The sequence below is a fragment of the Hippopotamus amphibius genome, chromosome 6 (genome assembly GCF_030028045.1).
Source record: "Hippopotamus amphibius kiboko isolate mHipAmp2 chromosome 6, mHipAmp2.hap2, whole genome shotgun sequence".
In the NCBI taxonomy this organism is placed as follows: Eukaryota; Metazoa; Chordata; class Mammalia; order Artiodactyla; family Hippopotamidae; genus Hippopotamus; species Hippopotamus amphibius.
Genome location: NC_080191.1, coordinates 38,741,479 through 38,754,634, shown reverse-complemented (window position 1 = coordinate 38,754,634; position 13,156 = coordinate 38,741,479). Strand labels below are relative to the sequence as shown.

Sequence of the window (13,156 nt, the reverse complement as noted above, 5' to 3'; positions counted from 1 at the left end):
AGGTGGGGAGGAAGAGAGCAAGACAGCACACCATTATTTAGGTAAGTATATGGATGTAACATAGAATGAATAATATACAAAATGTCCTCGACTTACGATGGTTTGACTTAATGATTTTTCAACCTTGAAATGGTGCAAAAGCGATACACATTCAGTTGAAAATGTACTTGAATTTTGAGTTTTGACCTTTCCCCCCGGCTGGCAATATTTGGTCCAATACAGAGCTCTCATGATGCTGGGCATCGGCAGTGAGCTGCAGCTCCCAGCCAACAGCACAGCCATGAGGGTAAACAACCCACACACAACCATTCCGTACCCACATAACCATTCTGTTCTCCAGTTTCAGCACATATGGGATATTCAACACTTTATTATAAAATAAGCTTTGTGTTAGATGATTTTGCCCAACTGTAGGCTAATGTAAGTGTTCTAAACATGTTTAAGGTAGGCTAGGCTAAGATGTTCTGGCAGGTTAAGTGTATTAAATGCATTTTTAATTCATGATATTTTCAACTTATGATGGGATTTGTTGAGTTGTAACTCCATTGTAAATTGAGAAAGACCTGTGTATATATAAATAAAATTTTGTATTCGCTCTCCGACTGGACCAGAACTCCATTATCTCTCAGCAATGTACAACCCCTGGCATCACCGTTCAATACTGTAGCAGATTATTGCTAGGTCTCATGGAATCGTGCCTTAATAAAACTTGGCTCACCCCCAGCCAAAGATCCACGGTAAATCCTTACACAAATTTTTGGTTCCCACCACTGTGCAGCTTCCTCTTCTCTGGTACCCTGCATTACAAATTCCAGCTGCTTCAGGCAGCCTCAAACTCCAATCTCTGCCTCCATAGCTCAGCAAGACCATGTATCTATTTGGGTTCCCCAAGCCTGTACTGTGGCAAGAATCTACCCAGGCAAACAAGCAAACAAAAACAAACAAACAAAAAACAACAATCTGGAAAAATATAGGGCTCACCTTGTGCCTTTGTTTTATTTCAATGATTATAGTCCTGTGATGCTCTGTCTTCAATGCTTAGAAACAGTTGTCTCACATATTTTCTTGTTTTATAGTTGTTTTCAGCGAGAGGCAATTCATTACCAGTTGCTATGTTGTGGCTGAAAGTGACAGTCTCCTGTGCTTAACTACTGATTTTATTTAATAGTTATAGAAATATTAATGTTTTCTGTACCTTCCTGAGTAAATTGTGTTTTTCCAAGAATTTTTCTATTACATTTCATATTTCCTGGCAAAAAGTTGCTCATAACTTCTTTTTGTTTTCATTTCAATGTCTGCAGCATCCATGCATTCCTAATATTTTTTGGTGACTTCTCTCTTTTTCTTTTTTTAAAAATTTTTATTAGCTTATAGTTAATTTACAATGTTGTGTTAGTTTCAGGTGTACAGCAAAGTGAATCAGTTATATATATATATATATATATATCCACTCTTTTTTAGATTCTTTTCCCATATAAGCCATTACAGAGTATTGAGTAGAGTTCCCTGTGGTAAACAGTAGGTCCTTACCAGTTATCTATTTTATATATAGTAGTGTGTATATGTCAATCCCAATCTCCCAATTTATAGTTGTCTCTTTTTCTTGGCCAATTTCATCAGAGGTTTGTCAAATCTATTAGCCTTTTCAATGAACTAATCTTTTCTGCTGTGTTGATCCTCTATATTGAATGTTTCTCTACACTGTTATTATTTTCTGCTCTTATCTTTATTGTTTCCTTCCTTCTATTTTCTTTGGGTTAATTTTTCTGTTCTTCATGACTATGCATAATTCATTAGTAATTCAGAGTTTCATTTCTTTGGCAGTATGTGATTGACTGTTCATGTGAAAACTCATATTGGGCACACTACTCATGAGGGCAGAGACATCTGTTTAACTCTGTATTTCTAGGGCCTAGTACATAGTAGGTCCTCACATAATGTTTGTTGCTTTAAGGATCTGGAAAAGTACATTCTAAAATGACTAATTCTTGGGAAAATACAAAACACTTGACCATGTTACAAAATTTACTCATGATATAATCTTTAAGAAATCACTAGGGATGTCCAAAGCCATGTTATGAAATAGCACATGGTATCAACACTGGTCAGCTCTGAAATCACATCATTGTCTAGGTCAGTGGATATTCAACAGTGTTGAATTTGTTGACAGTCTCCAATTTTTTTCTGAATTCTCTCTCAAGTTCTTAAAAGATATAACAGCTAAATCGTGCATTTTTAATATATTTTTTCCTTCTAGCCTTCTACTGATTTCACTTAGATTTGTGGGCAATATCTGAAAAATTGGAATCCACAAGTAACTTTAAATAACATTAAGAAATGAAGAGTTTATCTAATAAATAGGTCATTAAAGAAATTAACCTTTTGTCATGCTCATTTATATTAACTATTACTAACAATCAGATTTTGATTTTTACAAGAAGGTGCCTATAAATTCACCCTGAATTTTAGATGTATATGGTTCATATTAACCTTACATCAAGCACAATATAAAAATGTATGACATTTGACAATTCATTTTGAAATAATGTGAAGGGAGAAGATTGAAAATGTAGACCATAGACCCCAGGACTCAGCTGTCTTCTCTTGTCAATCTTATTTACAAACCTTTCCACCCTTTAGCTGTTAATGAATTTTTAGATATCTGTGCATGGAGAGAAGTAATCATATACAGCATTCAAAGTTCTGAATGCTTTGAAAACTATAAAGACCTAAGAAACAAAGATACTTTTTTTTTCCTATTCAACATTAAACCTAATATGTAAGCACTTAGAGCTCAATTTTACCTTCTGCTTACACTTTGACTAGGATAACATTAAAACCATCTGCATTAATTTAACAACAGCATAATTTTTGAGGGCCTTCTTTGTGACAGGCACTGTATAACATGCTTCCTTAAGCACCAGGAATCATGCCAGGTGATGAAGGCAAATCATTCAAGGATCCATATACATTTACACAGGTTGTCCACAAGGAATAGAATGTAATAGGTGCTCTGGATCAAATAACCCATATGATTGAATATGCTAGATTTCAAACTGTGTTAGGAAGGGCCACTCTGAAAGATCAAGTGTGAACAAAGCACGATTGGTTTGGTTCTCTTCTGAAGACTATACTGAGATTTTATTATGCTTAAATAACTTTTTAAAATCTCCAGTTTCACTAAATATAGTTTTCTTGGGAAAGAACTATAAAGATAGCACTTTCCAATCTTATACGCTTCTGGTTAAATACAATGTTCTCCTAGTAGATAACTAAAGCTGTAATAAAATAGACAAAACAAACAAACAACACTCAAAACATGAGTCTGAAATAGTCAGATAGTTCCACATATACTCTAAATTAGCTAACTAGAAACAGTCCAATAGTTGCCGAGCAGCTACCAAAAGTAGCTCTGGTAGTGAACAAATATCTCTCTGCAGCCTCTGATGGTTCACAAGCAGGCCAAGGGAAGGCAGCCCAGTGGAGTGAATTGCTGAAATCTGAAGATATAGCTGGGTTGATATTTTATGATTCCTTTCTACAGTTTGGCCAGACAAATGTTTCTTCTCCAATTTATGAATGTGGAACTAGACAAAGAGAAGCTTAAAAATTCACAAATCTTTGTTCAAGTACTATGTGCTTTTAATTTTATGATTCTACTTAAAAAAATGGGTAATATTATAATGAAATGGAAAAATAGCCAAATACTTTTAAGGTATAATTAGCTAATGTGGAAAACAACATTTTGCAAAGCAAAGGAGACTTGAAATCAAAGAACAATGTTTTAAGTAGGAATATTAAAAGAGTTATTAATTTTTACATTATTCTTTTCTAGATTTCCATGTCTCATGTTAGTAATACGGAAAGAATTTCCAATTAACATGTTGTCCAGTTCAATTTCCCCTCTAAGTTCAGGAAGAAATATTCAGCATGACAGCAGGTACCACCAATCAGTCACCTTCATCTTTGCAGTCTAACCACTCCACACTACACCGCTTATGTAACTTGAACTTGTTACCACATTTCAGTGCCTTGGCGCATTCTGTTTCCTACATCAAGATCAGGCTTCTCATAAATCTCACCCTTCCTTCAAAGTCCATCTCAGATTTGACATCTCAATGAGCTCTTACTTGATCCCTGTGCACTGGTCTCCAAAATCAAGTCTGAATTTTCCCAACTTTTATGGTCCTTTGCTCTCACTTCTCATCTAGTTTGTGTGCTTTGTTTTTTTGTTTTTATTAAGACTTTATTTTTTAATGGATTAAAGACCTAAATGTAAGGCCAGACACTATAAAACTCTTAGAGGAAAACATAGGAAGAACACTGTTTGACACAAATCATAGCAAGATCTTTTTTGACCCACCTCCTAGAGTAATGGAAATAAAAACAAAAATAAGTAACTAGAACCTAATGAAATTTATAAGCTTTTGCACAGCAAAGGAAACTATAAGCAAGATGAAAAGACAACCCTCAGAATGGGAGAAAATATTTGCAAGTGAATCAACAAAGGATTAATCTCCAAAATATAGAAACAGTTCCTGCAGCTCAATATCAAAAAAAAAAACCCAATCAAAAAATGGGCAGGAGACCTAAATAGGCATTTCTTCAAAGAAGACATACAGATGGCCAAGAGGCATATGAAAAGCTCCTCAGCATCACTAATTATTAGAGAAATGCAAATCAAAACTACAGTGAAGTATCACCTCACACCGGTGAGAATGGGCATCATCAGAAAATCTACAAACAGTAACTGCTGGAGAGGGTGTGGAGAAAAGGGAACCCTCTTGCGCTGTTGGTGGGAATGTAAATTGACATAGCCACTATGGAAAACAGTTTGGAGGTTCCTTGCAAAACTAAATATAGAGTTACCATACGACCCAGCAATCCCACTCCTGGGCACATACCCAAAGAACACCTTAATGCAAAAAGACACATGCACTCTAATGTTCACTGCAGCACTATTTACAATAGCCAGGACATGGAAGCAATGTAAATGTCCATCAATAGGTGAATGGATAAATAAGATGTGGTACATATATACAATGGAATATTACTCAGCTGTAAAAAGCAATGAAATTGGGACATTTGTAGAGACATAGATGGACCTAGAGACTGTCATACAGAGTGAAGTAAGTCAGAAAGAGAAAAACAAATACTGTATATTAACACATATACGTGGAATATAGAAAAATGGTACAAATCAACTGGTTTGCAAGGCAGAAATAGAGACACAGATGTAGAGAACAAACATGGACACCAAGTGGGGAGAGCGGGGACGGTTGAGGTGGGATGAATGGGGAGACTGGGATTGCCATATATATATTACCAATAAGAAAAAAAAATCAAAGTGTATGCTTTGGATATATGCAGTTTATTGTATGTCAAATGTATCTCAATAAAAGTTCTTAAAGAAAAAAAATAATGGACATGAAAAAAAAAGGCTTTATTTTTTAGAGCAGTTTTAGATTCACAGCAAATCTAAGTAGAAGGCACAGAGATTTCTCCTACATGCCCTGACCCCACACATGCACAGTCTCCCCCACCATCAACATTCCCCACCAGTGTGGTTCATTTGTGGCAACTGATAAACCTACTTTGACACATCAGTATCAGCAAAGGCCATAATTTATATTACAGCGCACTCTTGGCGTTGTACACTCTTGTGGGTGTGGACAAATGTACAACGACATGTATCCACCATTACTTGTGCTTCGATTTTAAGTGGGCAAAGAATAAATTTGACTAGGAAACACAGAAACTCTAAAGGGTGAGCAAGAACACAATAAGTCAAGTATTTACAGATAGTTTTGGTTTCTACTCTTAGTCTTTTCTTCACATATATGAAGATTAGTATTGATAGGATTGTATAAGGAAGTCTGTCAGCTGTTGCCATAATAATTAACTAAGCTCTATCAACCATTTTTGACTAAACTCTTCACTGTAGCAAAAGCAACAATACTAAAAGCCTTCCTCCTAAACAGGATCAATTCTGGGAAAAAATAAGAAGGGACAAAACAGTGGCCTTCTGCCATTATTTTTGTTTGTGTCTCTTTCTGCCATTCAACCCTTCCCACCATACTCACAGTACCATGAGGGTCTCCCACTGGGTAGTCCTTGGGATCATCATCCCATGTCCCCAGCCCTTCTCTGCATTCCCCTACACTCACTACATTTCTCTGACTTGCATTCTTATGGGCAACTTATTTGCTCATTTGATAAGCTAACATTTCTCTGACTTGCATTCTATGGGCAACTTATTTGCTCATTTGATAAGCTAACTTCCAATGAATGCTTGTAAATGATAAACTCGGTGTTTTATCCATTCACAATAACATGCCATACCAATTGCCAAGATATCAGCCAAATGAGTGACTCCTTATATGTGGGCTTCAAATTACAAGAATAAGCAGTTTTATGTTTGTGTGACAACTTAAAGTCTGAAATATTGTTACCTGTAGTTTGTGTACATCAGTCGTTTTAAACAAAAGAGCCCCAAAGTCATACTGTTCCCCCTCCCTGCCCCCAAAGAGTAGACGCCTAGAGTATAAAAGGGACATCTGATTAGGCTCCACCTTCTAGGTACGTGGGATGAAGACCAGGCCAGGGCAGAGTGGCTGCACAAACATTTTTCTAATACTTGAGGAAATTAACCAAATGATAAGTGCAAAAAAATGTTAAATCTCAAGTCAGTAGGGTCCAAAAGTTTTTAAATGAGTTTGCAAAACATATGACTCATGGAAAAATCTGTTTCGGGAGATTTCCAGAACAATTCAGAAGGACAGTCAGGAAAATGATTACTTACTGGAGCAACATTTCAACAGCAATAAATTTAGTTTGTTTTATTAGGGGATGCCTTTGAGAACATTTATGAACTGTGATGTTTAAATAAAAACACATATATATCATTTTCATTGCTCTTTCCACAAACCTCTATTTTAAGTCCTCAGTCTTGCCCTCCATAGTTTTATATAAGCACACCACCCAGTTTATAAAGGACTACTCTTTTTCAGGCAGGTCTCTATCTCAGCCCCATCAAATTACACTATTGAGCAAACACCTGGCCCGCCTACTTTAGCCCTACTTCCAAGGGGCAGTTGAGAAAATGCATACATTATGCATACATATATCTATAAACATTACACCATTTGATTTTCTAAACAAAAATATTAAGGTAGATATTACTTCTATTTTTAAGTGAGCCTCATGTTACATAGATAGAGTTGAAATTCCAGATTCAATGCTTTTTCCAGTATGCTCCTCTGCTCTACTATATTCAAGTGTTTTTTATCTTACGTGTTTCTCTATATTAATATGAATAGTAGGAGGGCACGAATTCTGTTTCTCTTTGTACTGCACAGAGCATAGTTTTAACTAATATTTTAAAATAAAGTGTGCATCTGACCAATTCAGTAATATTTCATTTCTTTAGCAGGTTATTATATTTTAGAGACGAGAAACCTAAGCCTCAAAGAAGTTAAACATGTTACCTAATTCACATAGTACGTGGTAGAGACAGTGTACTGAGACAGGTAGAGACAGGATTTAAACTTAAGTCTATCTGATTCCAAATCCCATGGTCTTCTCACTAAATCATCATACCTTCCTCCAGGGTGGTCTCTCTGGGAAATTCCACCAAAAGCCAATTTACTTTGTACAAAATACCCAGTCTAAGCCTATCCTGATTAAAAGGTCATGGTCAGTCTCTGTCCAACAGTAAATCTGAGGCAAAGCGTGTGCTCTCTTAGCTCTTGCTACATGGCTTTTTCTGGAGATTCACTAAAATAACAAGCATTCCTTTGGGAAGAGTCCAATTCTTTAGCCTCCCTGGCCCAGTGTGGGATGACTCAGGTCAGACTACAGCAGCTCCAAACAACCCCTTCCAAACAAGATCTTAAGAATGTCAGTGAGTCAGGTACTATTGTTCTCAGATGACCTTGGGTGGGGGCCATGACCACTCACAAGTATAAAAAATTAAGTGATTCAAGATGGGGAAAGTCAGGGTGAGGGGTTGTACTGCTTTAAGGTTTATAAAAAAAGAAAAGGAAGAGAGATGTACCAACTGACTGACTAGAGCATAACCTGATAAATGGTAGTCATCTTTCAAATTAAATCTTATTTTTTCCTCTTTTGATGGAAGGAAAATGCAAGATAAGACCTAAGAGTAGTTAGCCTCCGAAGTCCTCCAGGAAATGTTTATTTTGTCTTATGTATAAAACCATAACTAGTATCCAAAAAAACTTGATGTCCCTTGTTAAGAATGAAAAAGACCATGGTAAACAGCTGGAGGGTGCTGATAGCATGTTGCACTGCGTGCATTCTTTACCGGCCCCTAGAATTGCTCATTTCAAAGCTAAGGAAAACATTTCCTGCCTTAGTGCATAACAGAGAAAGTCAAATGGTCTGGAGTGATCTCAGAAGATTTAGCAGTTTTCCGAAGAATTTAAACAGAATTCGCTCAAAGCTTCCATTAACTGGACATCTGCCAAACCACTGAGAAAATTTCTGCATTCAAAAGGAAGAAAGATCCTCACCATGAAAGATATTCGCCATAAGAAATCATTACAACCACTGTAAATATTTTTACCATTGATTGTGTGAGTGATTACATCAGAATTCTTGGTGTGCTTCTCAATTCCCCTCATCCCTGTCTATCACTTTTTAAAAGTAAAGCCTGTGGTTTACTAGTTTGTGTAACCCTTGTAGAATTTAATGTATTCATTCATTCATTCATTCATTCACTCAACAATTAATGTTTTACACTGTACCAAGCATTGGGGATACCATGACATTTAATCCACAGATATTTTTTGAGCACTTACCATGTTTCCAGCACTGAACTAGAAAAGGTGGTATGATGGCGAGCTAGACAGTCAACTGTCCTATCTTCATGGAGCTTTCAGTCTAATCCAGTGGGTCTTAATCCTTGCTGTGAACCAAATCACCAGGCAGCGTTTGAAACAGACCACTGATGAGCAGACCCCACCTAACACCAATGAAATCAAAGTCACTAGTTTGACAGTAGATGCAAATAATGAAGCAGTAGAATACAATATGATAAATTATAATGATTGCGAAAAATACAGGATGCTTTGAAATCACACAGAAAGTACACACAACCCAGATTTTGGGCTCTGCAGCATGTTTTAAACGATCATTTATCACTTAGTCTAGGCAATAAAGGGAGTAAGGCCATTCTGGACATAAGGAGTATGAAATGCAAAGGCTGCGAGGCACACTTCTGATGCAGGACAGTGACAGTTATTTGTTACGAGTTTGGCATGTGAAGCCCAAGGTTTGAAGAGAGAACTAGAACCACAGGAACTGGATAAGTAGGTAGAAGCAGAGCAAGGATATCCAGATTCTCAGGCTGAGAACGAGGCCGTTTATTCCTGAAACAGTTAGAGCTTTGGAGGTAATTTAAACATGAAACTAGAGTAATCATTGTCCATTCTTTACTCCCAGGCCATGGACACTTAAAACTTGCAAGTCCTGAAGCAGCAACAGAGGAACCTCAAGTTGCGTCATCTCTTAATCACTGGAGGAAGTCAACACTTGATCTGCTAAAGCCACCTGTCATTAGGCAACTATTCCCGGTGAACGTGTGTCCAGCTGTCTCTAGTTCCCTTTCAGCAAAACCAGTCATTTATCTTGCTCTTAAGACTTCTGCAAGCCCAAGCTCCGAAGTGATGCTGAAGACACTTAACACCCTTGTTCCCAAGAAGAAGAGAAAGTGTTGAACTCTGGAAGGAATGATCTGAGCTTCATGCCCAGGCCTCCAGTGAAAGAAGGAAGTAAATATTCTAACATTGTTGTCAAAGCATATTGTCAGCTTGCTTATCTGATAAGGCAAGAAAGACAATTACTTTTTTCCTGGGAGATAATGGTAATTTACACTTTTTTCCAGACTGTCCTATAATTGCTTCTATGGGTTTCATGAAGCCCAAAACATGTTTTGTTACTTATAACCCCTTATTTCCCCCCACTATTTATGAAATGGTAAAAAACAGTTCTTACAAATAAGGGAGAATTCAAGTACACTACCTGCTTGTCTGACTCAATATTTTTATTTGATTTAAAAATCAATAATTTATTTTAACTAAATGACAGCCATTTCATGCCTAGGTACAAAGAACTCAGAAATTCTACCCAACCTCCCACATCCCGTTTGGTCACGAGAGATAATGGCTGCATTGACAAAAACTATTTCCAGTTCCTGTCAAGAGTTGCTTCAGAAAGAAAGCTGAAGCAAAAGCCTCACACTATTATTTTTATTTTAAAACATTAAAAAATAAACAACGAGTAAAAAAAAAAAAAAAAAAAAAACAACTAGCTATTGGCCTCCAGGGTCTTCTTGTTTCTGCAAGTGAAAACCTTGGGAGGAAGCAGTTTCATGCTGGTGAAGCACCAGGTTGGCCAGATGAAAAGGGACAAAAGACACAGTTCAAACATAAATACTAGCCCTCCGTAGCTACAAGTCAGACACTGGGTTTTCTCCCATTTGGCTCTGCTAGTGGTCTTCTGGGGTTGAACCCGTAAGACCAAAACTCACTTGAGACAAATTTGGATATTAATTTCCTTTTTAGAAGAGTCAGGCAGCAGAACACTACATCTTACGACATAAACACGAATAGCAGCTATTGTTTGATGTTTTACTTTGTTCTAGGCACCATGCCAAGTGTTTTTACATACATCCATTTATTTAACTTACACAATAACACTGTCCCAAAAGCGTTTACATGCATTGTACTGATAGAAAAACAGACGCAGCTAACAAATGGAACAGAAGGGATTGGAATTCTTTTTCGTGACACAAAACTAAGAGCTCAAGAACCACTACACATTTCTGTTTCTCCACCATTAAAAAGATTTTTCCATGTACATCATTATTGTTCAGTAGACATATGCTGCATACGTGAAAAAGGCACCAAGAAACACACTGCTCTCCGATCCATTACAGAGGTTTGTGCTCTTCAGATACATGTCATGAAACTACAAAGACTAACAGTATTTACAACTCCAACAAGGCTCCAGCGATTAACTGTCAACCAGCTGCAGGTCACCCCAGCCTTGCAAAACAATTCAGTCATTTGCTCACGTAGCTCTTTCCAGCACTGTAGCCAGGAAAAAGGAAACACAGGATTATCAATGATGCTTTGTTTTGGATCTGTTAATTGAGGTAGATTAATTGCCTGCCAAAATATTTACTCCTTTTTTCCCTGATGATGTCATTCCCATAGCTACTCTTGATATAGCTAGCAGATTACCACTTGAAACTACTTTTTGACCTCTGAATTCTTCCTTCTGCTATTCTAACTTGGTGATTTAAAAAAAAAAAACTGTTGTTTTTGTCACTCTATCGTCCATTTTCTGACCTTGCTAGTTCAAATTAATGTAGCAATCATCCTAAATAGACTCAGTGATATCTCTTACTCAAGTCTATATTTGAGAAAGCAACGTGTCATATCTGGGAAATCATCTGGTTCTTAAAGTAAGACTTGTTTAAACCCTCGTGCCAATGCTTATAAGTTACTTAACCTCTACAGCCTTGAGATTCTCATTTTTTATAGTTGGAAATTAATGCCTAATATGTAGTTGTTAAAAGAATTAAACACAAGATATATGTGGGTCAAGTATTTTGCACTTTCAAAATAAGGCATAGACACTTTATAATAGATGATAGCTATGGTTTTATCCTTAAAGGCTGTTCTAATTTCTTTCTTGTAAGAAATATGTTAAAGAATTAAGCAATATTGAATACATATTGACACTGATAAGATTCTTTAAACAGACACCTTAAGTGCTACTTTTCTTTATTCCAGTCCTGATAAACATCACAAGAAAGAAGTGTAGAACTTTTAAAACATAAATAGGAGTGTCCTTTTAGTCACAGTCACATGTCTGACTAAAAATTCCATAAAGATATTTTTTAATCTCATTTTTTTCATCATTTCTGAAAAATGTGTGTAAAATCTACCTACTTTATAATCAAGAGAGTGTCCGTAAATGTCCATAAACATTTACGCTGGCCTAGACGAGGAACTCCTGTTTGGGTGAAAAAGCATCTGAGTTTCATGGTCACAGCACAGGATTTGGAATTGCACTTGAGTTTCAATCCTGGCTTTGACACATTCAGTGGTTTGATCTCCCTAAACTGTTTCCTTATCCATATGCTGCAAATGTAATACCTATTGTTACTATCACTAAATACAAGGAGGGTAATGGAAGTACACACACAGTAAATGCTTAATAAATGTGTTTCCTCCTCCCATCTCTATTGATCTTTATATACCTAACATCTGCACTTATCAAGCTAATTGAACTGAATCCATATTGTCTTAATGTGTGAGGTAAAAACACTTTACAAAGCCCCACTAAGCATGTTGCCTTTTTCTGTAAGCAGGAAAATGTGTCTCTTCTCACCTCATTTTCCAATAGGCCTGTGAGTCCACATCTGCACGTGTACACACACATCACACACATGTGCTGACGTGTGAGTTGCTCTGTTTGGTCCCAGTCGATAACAAGTGGAGCCAGGCAGCATCATTACAAGCACACTTTTGTTCGGAGCTTCCCGGGGCCGCAAATAGTTGTCCAAGTGAAATGTTTTATGTGTTAATTGCTGGTGGGCAACAAAGTCATTTCTAGTGCTGCAGGGGAAATTATGCAATTTTCCAGTGAGAATATGATTAGCCACATCAGAAAATATGAAGCCCGTATCCAATTTGCAATTCAAAAAATGTGACATCCTCCTGAGGCTAATATCTAGTTATATGATTCCCAACAGAAACATACTAATGAAATTAAGAAACATATATATATATATATATATATATTTAGCCCAATATAAAAAAAAAACAGAATTTCATAGGTCAAGCGGGATCCATTCTATGTGAAAAAATAGAAAACGAACTAAATTCTTTCATATCCTTCTCAGGTGGAAGATTTCATGGTGACAAAGTTTAATATACTCTAAGACAAAAGCAAAAGCAAAACAAACAAAAAACAAGAAATTTCAATGATGCAATTGATTTATCCTTAAATGTATTTCCCAAACTGTTAAACTGGGAACCATTAGCAGATGCCTTCAATTTCCAAGAGTTTTGAATGTGTAAATTTTTATTAGGTTGCTAAGTGATTTCCTTTGTTTATGACTTTG

At 36.6% G+C, this 13,156-nt stretch overlaps 1 long non-coding RNA gene across 1 annotated transcript in view; it reads right to left on the bottom strand.

The window, feature by feature from the left end:
• LOC130855599 (uncharacterized) overlaps positions 1 to 13,156 on the bottom strand; it is a 148,234-nt gene that overhangs the window by 39,882 nt on the left and 95,196 nt on the right. The window contains exon 4 of the long non-coding RNA XR_009054348.1: positions 8,820 to 8,983. This is a non-coding gene — a long non-coding RNA (uncharacterized LOC130855599). The remainder of the gene's footprint in view (positions 1 to 8,819; positions 8,984 to 13,156) is intronic.